Source organism: Eumetopias jubatus, unplaced genomic scaffold (assembly GCF_037043125.1).
Source record: "Eumetopias jubatus isolate StellerSeaLion01/CBP00866 unplaced genomic scaffold, mEumJub1_p1.0 scaffold_9, whole genome shotgun sequence".
NCBI classification, from domain to species: domain Eukaryota; kingdom Metazoa; phylum Chordata; class Mammalia; order Carnivora; family Otariidae; genus Eumetopias; species Eumetopias jubatus.
In genome coordinates, this window is record NW_028274815.1 from 28224831 (window position 1) to 28234414 (window position 9584).

Consider the following 9584-nt stretch of genomic DNA (forward strand, 5'->3'; position numbering starts at 1 on the left):
TTTCTTTTCCCCCAAACTTTTCTAATACCAAGAGTTCCCTGTGTTGGGAACTCTTAAAATGAAGATGAAGATGAACTCCAGGGGATCTACAGTTTGGGTGCATTTTCCATTGAATTATTTAAAAGGGTGTCAATCATATCCTCTTTCTTCTTGAGACATGTATAGAATCAGTGTTTGCAGGGCACTGATAAACAAGGCTTAGAACCCAGGAGGGTGCAAGAATGAGTGTGAAATCGGAAACACAAAAGGAGACAGAGTTTCAGAGAGATAGGTCACAAGTTTCATTAGAACAGATTGCATTTGAGATGCTGCTTTCCACACTTAATGATGGGGCTTTAGCGGAAATGGCTGAAGGCCTGGTTAGAAGGTTGGGAGTGGGGGGAAGGACCCTCTGTGGTTGGGAGATAGACACTCACGAAATCACAGGGAATTTTACAGATGAAGGTGAGTCTTGGGGCAATCACACTTCTAGAGAGAAGGAAAAGTAAACTTGGGAGGCTAGCAGGAATGATGAAACTCAATGCAGAGAAATGGAATAAGCTGAAGAAAAATGCCAGTAGAAGCAAAAAGTATTCCTCTTCATGGAGAAGCTGCCTAACCATGGCAGAGCAATGGAATGGATAGAATGGCCAGGCAGAGAGCAGATTGCTAGATTTGTCAACTCAGGGAGGTAACCCTAACCTTGGGCAGCAGACATTGAGGGCTAATGTAGACACTTGTAGGGGTTCTTGCTTCATCAGAAGCAGAGAGAAGTTCAGGATGATGTGGGATTTGGGAATGGAGACAGTTTAAATCCACTTCAGGATATGTTGGTGAATCCTTTGAAAGATCATTATTATTACTTTAAGAAAAGTGTAGTAAAATTTATCTGTGCCACTAAAATGTAAAACAGCTGCTCAGAGCTCAAGTAGAAATTGGTTCAAGGTGAACATGTTGACTCTGTGGAGCCTCTCTCTTAGGAGCCACTCACCTCCTCTCCTCCTTACCTCTTAGTCCAGCTGCAGCCGCTGTGACTTGTTCCATGTTGGCGTCCCCCAGCTGCATGCAGGAGCCCCTGACAGCATGCATCTCAGGTTTGCCCAGTGCATGCCTTTGGCTGCCTGACCTACAGCTTCTGTTTCACAAAGATGTGTGATATTCACAAGAACCCAATTATTACTCACATATGTGGAATCCTGAAGTATGTGAGTGTGTGTGTGTGTGTGTGTGTGTGTGTGTGTGTGTGTGTGGAGTGTGGTGTCGGGAGGGGATCCTTTGACCATTGAATAAGGGCCAAGGGATAAATGTCTCTCTTTCTTTGTCTCAGGCAGATGCATGAGCAAAGATGTATTTCATATGACCTTTCATTTGATTCTTTCAATTAGAGCACCATTTTTTCCCATAGTAGCAGTGGCCAGCTCCATAATGCTTTCTCATATTCCTCTCCCTTATTTCTCTTTCAGTTCCCCTATCCCTCGTTCCTTCATCAAATTTCCCACTAAATTATTACATGTAATCCTTTGTCTCTGGCTCTGTTTTCTGGAAGAACTCAAGACAGCTTCTGTTTTAAAAAAACAGAAAATATAGGAGCGGTGTGGTCCAATAAAGGAATAGGGAATAGAAGAATGCTTTTTTTCCCCACTAGAATGTGTGAATCTGTCACTTTATTTCTTGCTTTTTAAAATAAATTTAGGTCTTCAGTTATTTTAAAAGTGCCTCTGATATGTTGATTTCCTTAGGTGAATAGCAGTAGAAGAACCAAGTGTTCTGTGATGGATCTTCAATTAATTGCAGAGTATACAATGGAGGGTAAAAGAATTCAGCTACTTTGAATAAAATGCTCTTATAATCAAAAATCTGTTAGGAAGAACAGTCCTAATTTTCCTTTATGTGCCTTGAAAATTTGCCAGGAATTTAAAAGTCTTCCATCATTACACATGGCTCTGGACTTTAACAGTCCCTTAGCTCCCTAGTTAATTTTATGTCCTAAGCCAAAATTACTTCTTTAGGCTTTCTTTTCTTTTTTATGTCCCCTAATTTAGTAAGATTTTTGGAGATGGCTATTCTGATTATGCTTTTGTTATTTAATTATGTGATCTACTGTAACAATTATGCTATTCTGAAAGCAGCTTCTGAATAGAAAACTCTTTTTGAGACTGATCTGGGAGCTTTCCAGTTTTATGCCCATCTCCTTTGATCTCAAGGTGGTCCAAAGAATCATGTAGCATTAATGGACATCAGAAGCAAGGCCAGGACTTGAAATTCCTCTATTCCCTCTATTGGGGAAAAATCATCCAATTACTACCTATATTTGCTCAGAGGTTATTCACTAAGGATAACAGTTTCCCCAAAAGCAGCATCCTAAGCTTTTGGGGTTTCTTTGTATTTCTGGCATTTCATTCTAGGCTCCATCTATTTGAACTTTCTTTAGAGGAAGAAACTGTTTTGCAAATTTGCACTGGGGTACACATTTGAATGTCAAACACTTTATTCTTGCAATTGAATTATACCTCTCATTTTGAGCCTGTGAGATTGAGCAGAAATCTGGCAGAAATAAACTCTTATCTGTACAGATCTGGTCCCAGTCACTCACTCTTGGCACCATTAAAATGGACATTGGGAAAATTATAGCACTGTGACAAAATCTATAAGCCCATGCATGTTAATGTCAAATTTGTCTGAGGCCAAATCCTGACTCTTCCACTTATTACCTAATTAGTCTGACAAAGGTTGCTCAATTTCTCTAAACTTCCATGTCCACATCTGTAAGCACAGGTAATAACTGCAACTGTCTCATCAAATTGCAAGGCCCATAGGAAGTACTCACTGATGACTATTATCATTCATTATACCTGCTAATGTCAAGTGTAGTCAATTACATTAAATGCCCACAATATCTGTGGGTTTCTTTATGGTGAATATGAATTGTCTTTTAGATTTTTAGAAGGAAAAGAAGCAAGGAGGAGCCAAAGAAGCTTGGGGTTGAATTTAAAATCAATGCCTTTGGGAGAAGCAGCACTATGTGTTTGCTGCTGAGCTACAAAGCCTGGGTTCAAATCCCAGTTCTGCCACTTATTAGCTCTTATTAGCTCTTGAATGAGCTACCTAACTTCTCTGTGCTTGTTTCCTCATTCTGAAATGAAAGATAATTATAATGTGAATCTCATAATTGTAATTAAAGTTTTATTATTTGTTCTTCAAGTAGTGCATGGCAAGACTGGCTTCATGGTTGCAGGACCTGTGCAGAAGCATAAGCTGCCATGCTTAGAGCTATCCCATGCTTGGTTTCATGTTATGCTTTTGCTGTCTTAAAATTCTTAATTTCTTATTATTCCTAACAGTTTTAAGCATGCAACCGAGTAGATGGGGTATGCATAATATGCATGACTGCTGTGTTCTGTGCTGCGGCCTCAACATATAACATTTGCAGTGCCCGTGAGCATAGAATTCTGGTGGACCCAAATGTGGGGAGGTTCAGTGAGCCTCAAAGCAAGTACAAGGTAATGTCTTACATGTATGTCTGGTTAAGTAAGAGTGCTGACAGCCCCAAGAGACCACAAATTCTGCTTAAAACAAAACTTTCTTCAAAGGCAGAAAGAAGGCAACGGCATTCAAAGAAACACAATGACCCAAACTCCTATTATATTCATTCTTACTCATGTTACTTCCTTGTATTAGCCAACCACTTATGCTAAAAATGACATAGAAGGAAAGGGAAATAACTCATAGTTCTTTTTCCTGTCAGTCTGTCCTTATTCATTAGTGAGCTGATGGTAGAGAGTGTTGGCAGAATGTGCATGTATCAAAATGTTGTATAAAAAAAGCTGAATTATTGTTTGTGCAGTGTTTCCTGTGTCCTAGCAAGAAGGAAATACAAATGCACAGTGACCTATAAGAGATACGAACCATGTAATTTTGGTTATTGTGTCTACAAGATGAGTGTTCTTCTTTTTTTTAAGATTTTATTTATTTGTTTATTTGAGAGAGAGAGAGAGAGAGAGAGAGAGAGAACAAGAGCAGGAGTGGGGAGGGGCAGGGCAAAGGGAGAAGGAGAAGCAGGCTTCCTGCTGAGCAGGGAGCCCCACACTGGGCAAGATGAGTGCCCTTATGTTTTCACTCAAAGCTAACATCGCACAGTATGAAGATGGACAATAAAATTCAGGCTAAATTTTTTTTAAATTAATTTTTCTGTACTTGGAGTAGCATCAACAAATGAAAGACACCATGACAAGTGAGGAGAGAGACCATGAAAGAAATGGTCTTTATGTTTTAATACCTTTTACAGCACTTTTTTTCTTGATTTTTGAACAAAGCTCTCTGCATTTTAATTCTGCACAGTTTCTTACAAATTATGTAGCTGGGGCCGTTGCCTGGTTATCATAAGTACTATATATTTATATGTATATGTATGTATGTATCTATATACATATCACAAAAGAGTTAGTGGTGGTTCTAGATTTTTGTATTGGGATGTTGTATTCTTAAAAGGAAGATCCAGAATTTCTATCCCTGAAGAAAATTACTCAAATAGGGAAAGATGGTATACTCAGTATCTGAACTTGTCCCCATGAGTTTTACATTCTTCATGGGATTGATACACCCATTACTCCTAGCTTGAACGTTTTCTGTTCTGCAGATGGTCCCACGTAGCCAGATGGGCAAGGTCCATAGGACACACTTTGTTTCTTTCACCATCTCTTAGGCAATTTGCAGTGTTCCTCAAAAGAACTTTACAGCTTTTTTAAACCCTTTCAAGTACATTATTTCACCCAAACCCCACAACCTTTTCGAATTAGGCAAGGGAGAAGTTAAAAAATAATGTGTGTGGCTGGCTAGTTACCAACAGCCCCTGGAGGGGCATCACCTGCTGAGCTCATCACAACCCGGAGTCTGACCCCTCGGTCTTACAGATTCAGAAAACAGAGAGTGTCAGTTTCTCAGAGCTTTATTGGACTTAGGCATGCTGATTCACATCAGCTAAATCCACAGGAGAGTAAGGTATAGAATTCAGAATGCCAATGCTGTAATTTGTAGAGAGAAATGTAACTTTCCAGCACACCAGAACATTCTCTCCCTGTAGAAAATCATCCTGGGAAGCTAGATTATCAGAAGGTAGCTTGTGAGCATGGAATCAGAACAAGGAGAGTTGGCTGGATAACTCATATGTTTAACGGTATCAGACTCCGATGATCTGATAGATCTGTCTTGACAATAAGGAGAATTGGGCACGTTTGCATCGTTTTCTCTCCCTAGGACTCTTTGTTCCTCAGTCAGTGCTGGAGGCATACTGATAATTCATGCCTTCCTTTCTGTCACGCTCCTTGCTGACTGATTCATTTTCTGATGGACTCATTCTTTCTTGAGATATGTCATTTTTTATCAATATAGTAACAGCCAGATTCTTTTCCTTTCTGCTTCCAGCATAGGGAATACTTTTTCTTCCTTAAGGCACTTTTCATATAAAAGGGATTGCTTATAACCTGTGACAGTTTTAAGGTTTAACTCTTAGATTTGAGGACTGTATTGTTCTCACCCCTGCCTTCAGGCAATATTGTCTTCATTTTAAAAAACAGAGAACCGCCTCAGGGAAATTTAACAACCTGGTCTGAGGAAGGAATCCACATGTTTACTTCTCTTCAGGGCTTGTTTTCTGGGTGCAAGTCTAATGTTCTTGCTGCTGTATTATACTATACTACATCTGCCTTCTTGAAATTTAAACACTTGGAACTTTTAAGGCAGTGTCACATTGATTGTCTACCATACTCCTTCACGTGACCCACCAGATACTGCAGCTCTGCCTCTTCGTGTGCTTTCTGACTGTTTTCTCTTCTTCTCCCGCTCACTCCGCTTCAGCCACATTCACGTGTTCTGGCCTCAGGGGTGTTACAGGTGCTTTTCCCTCTGCCTGGAATGTCCTGCCTTCAGGTATGCCCTTTATTCCGCTCCTTCACTTCATCCCTAAGTCCACTCAAATTCAATCCCCTGTCGAAAATTACACCGCTATCCCTGCCTATCCCAGTTTCATACTTTACTTTTCCTCATGACACTAAACACTAAGTTGTGATAACACACCTAACTTTTATGTATCTGTTTTTTTTTTTTTTTTATTTAATTTGTCTGACTTCCCGACTGGACTGTAAGGTTCAAAGGAGCTTTCTTTGTTTTATCCACTGCTATACCCCAGACTTTTGAATGATCTCTACCACTTTGAACTACTGTGGAATAAAAAAGCGCATGTAGCGCACTTAGCATCAGTCCTAGTCTTCACCCAGTGGATGACAAATATTACTTTGTTGGCTCACATCCATGCACTCATTGGTTCATTCATTGAGCATCTTTCTTTTGAGTGGTTACTCTGTGCACAGAGTAAGCATTCATCAAATACATGTTGAGTGAGGAGATGGAGAAATGAATAATGAACTGCTATGGGTTTTGAAAGGAGGAAAAAGTCACTTCCAATTGGGCCAGATATCAGGAGGGGATTCATAGAGAAGGTAGCATTTAAACCAGGTCTTGAAGGGTGAGTTTGATTTATTTCTGTGAGCATAAGGATGAAAGGCACTCAATACACATTTTCCATTTATTCCAAACTACTCTGCAGTTTTAACATCCTAGAAAGCCAGCTCCATGAAAACAGAGTCTGTTTCTATCTAGTCCTGATATACATGGTATAATATCTTGATATATCTAGTATATCTTTATATATATACTTGATATATAAAGAATAGTTACAAACAAAAAGTAAACATAGATGAAACTTTGATAAATATGACTCCTCTAAGTGAGGAGGTAAGATAAAAGTTAGGCTTGTTTTGTAATTATACCTATGAGTTAGTATTTGGATTGTCAGTGAGATTCAAATATCATTTGTCAATTTAGAAGTCCATTTTTCTCTGGAGGGGAAAGTTGGAGTGATTAATATATATACAGTTTAGAATGAATTTCAAATTACTATAAAGTTTTATTATGGAATGTTGAGGTTAGTACAGTTACTTCATAATCATTTTTTTTAATCAGAGTTTCAAAAAAAAAAATCAGTGGTTAAGAAGGTTCAGAAAGTTTAAATAGTATCCCTAATGATGTGATGAGATCTTATTTGTCTTCTGAGGTTTTTAGTGATTAAGCTCTGAACCATTATAGTACCTGAGGGTAATTATTAATCATATATCTTTACGACAGGAAATTCTCTCTTGGGAATACCTCATATACTATGTTCCTAAACAGTAGACACTGATGTTTCTTATATCTCCATTAGTCATAGAAACAAAACAGCATTTAAGCATTTATTTACGTAATGGCCAAGTCACTCAGCTAGTATGTGGCTGAAGAGGAAGGTACAGTCAGAGAGTCTGAGTCTAAATATGATTCTTTTCTTTTCTTTTTTAAAGATTTTATTTATTTATTTGAAAGAGAGAATGAGAGAGAGAGAGAGAGATAGAGAGCACATGAGAAGGGGGAGGGTCGGAGGGAGAAGCAGACTCCCTGCTGAGCAGGGAGCCTGACACGGGACTCGATCCTGGGACTCCAGGCTCATGACCGAGCCGAAGGCAGTTGCTCAACCAACTGAGCCACCCAGGCGCCCTGAGTCTAAATATGATTCTTATTTTACCTGAGCACAGCAACCACAGCAAGGAAAGAAGGGTCTAGTTTTTCCTTGGGAGATTTTGTTTCCTCCGTACCTGGCATGGAGTTATCAAAGGGCAAATTTACAACCCTTTGCCTTGGGGGTGACCCACTCTGATGGCCATTTCAGCACAGCTGCAAGGAGAAACTTGCTGGTTCTAAATACTTCTTTATCAATTTACCTGGCAGAGCATGAAGTGCAATTGATGCCTGACTATTTTTCAGGTAATAATTCCCTTTTAGAATCTGTACTTTTGAAACAACATATGGCAATACTTGGTTTTACAACCATATTACAGCTTGTATGAAATGTTATTAATTGTGCCTAATAAATTATAATTTTTCATACCGAGTTGGGTTAGAAAGCATGATATGGTTAATTATATATACAACTTAGCCAATGGTGTTGTATTAAATAGAAAGGTGTAGTAATAGAGGGATTGGATATCACCACATTCTATTTTCTTTCTTTCCAAGCTCGTGGTACTTATAAAAATATTATAAAACACATGAGATTTTACTAGGCTTTTTAAAGATTGTAATTCCTTGAAATCCAACCTGAGGTAGGTTATCTTTTGCAGGGTAATGTTGTGGGCACAGTTCATTTGACTTAATGGATATGGTGCTGAAAACAAGGGTTGGTCAATAAATTAGGGAAATTCCATATGAACTTTAAAAACAAGTGAAAGGGAGCACAAAAGAGGGCCAGTACTGGATTAGATGATGACTTCAGAGCCTAAGAAGCTGGCAAAGAAAGCGAAAGTCAGGTGTTCTCCGTGGCATATCCTATTTTGGATGGCAACCTCTTGAATATCCACAGTTTTGCCTTTTGGATGTTTCCTCTCAGTTTTGGTATTTATAGATTAATTCAAGAAGATGAAAGGTACCATGAACCATATCACCCTACACCTGTTTCTCGTTTTCATCTACTTATTCAATAAACATTTTTTATGCATTTATTCATACCAGGTGCTATAGATGTGGGTTGGGGGAGATGAAAAAGTCATTATTCTTCAATGAATTTTCTCTATAATAATCCTGGATGGTAACTCTCTGTGGTGGTAGTTTTTATGTGTCAACCTGGCTAGGCCACAATACCCAGATATATGACCAAACACTGGTCTGAATGTTTCTGTGAAGGTTATTTATTTATTTTTTTAAAGATGAGATTAACGTTTAAATTAGTAGACTTTGAGTAAAGCAATTTACCCTCCATAATGTGGGTGGGCCCACATCCAGTTAGTGGAAGACCTTAATGGGAAACCGTTGACCTTCCTGAAGAAGAAGGAATTCTGTCAGCAAGCTGCCTTTGGACTTGAACTGCAACTCTTCATTGGGTCTCCAGCTTGCTGGTTTATTCTTCAGATTTGGACTTGCCAGCCTCCACAATCATGTGAGCCGTTCCCTTAAAAAAAATTGCTCTCTGTGAGTGTGTGTATATCTATACACACACACACACACACACACACACACACGTAAGTATATAAATGTATTTATATACATCCTGTTAGTCTGTTTCTTCGGAGAGCCCTAATACACTGTCTATGGGACGGGTGGGAAACATCACTAATGAAGTGACAGCTTGTTTTAAGTGATCTCTTTTAGACAACTTTAGTCTTGATTTTAGATAATGCCTTACAAATTTATTATGATTTATGATCTTCAAAGGACTTTCACATGAATTTTCCCGTTTTTTAAGAAGATTTTATTTATTTATTTATTTGAGAGCAAGAAACCACAAGCAGCAGGGGGAGCGCCAGAGGGAGAGGGAGAAGCAGACTCCCTGCTGAGCAGGGAGCCCAAATCGGGACCCTGGGATCATGACCTGAGCCGAAGGCAGACGCTTAACCATCTGAGCCACCCTGGTGCCCACCATTTGCGGTTTATCAGCCTTGTGACAGAATTAGGACAGAACACAATTAACCGCATTTTCTAGATTTGAAGAGGGTTGCCCTGAGTTCATTACTTACTCAAAGTTAGCT